The sequence below is a fragment of the Tupaia chinensis genome, unplaced genomic scaffold, assembly GCF_000334495.1.
Source record: "Tupaia chinensis unplaced genomic scaffold, TupChi_1.0 Scaffold144328_1, whole genome shotgun sequence".
Taxonomy (NCBI): Eukaryota; Metazoa; Chordata; class Mammalia; order Scandentia; family Tupaiidae; genus Tupaia; species Tupaia belangeri.
In genome coordinates, this window is record NW_006204186.1 from 22,801 (window position 1) to 23,121 (window position 321).

The window sequence follows — 321 nt, forward strand, 5'->3', positions numbered from 1 at the left end:
ATAGCAAAAACCTCTCAAGAAAAAAAAAAAAAAACCTGACGCTGTGTGTGTGTGTGTACGTGCCCAAAATCCTGAGTGAAGAATGGAGAAGAAGGGACTATGGTGTGGCCATCCCATGCCACAATTTCTCACTTTCTGTCTCTCTGTCTTTCTTTGCCAAGTACAAGCACCCTATGGCAAAAATATTTTTTTAAAAGAAAAAGTCTATCGATAGAAACACACATCCACACACACACACACACACATACATACATACACACACAAAATGTATAATATACATACACACACCAGAAACTGCATGGTGGTGGGCACTGCATATGA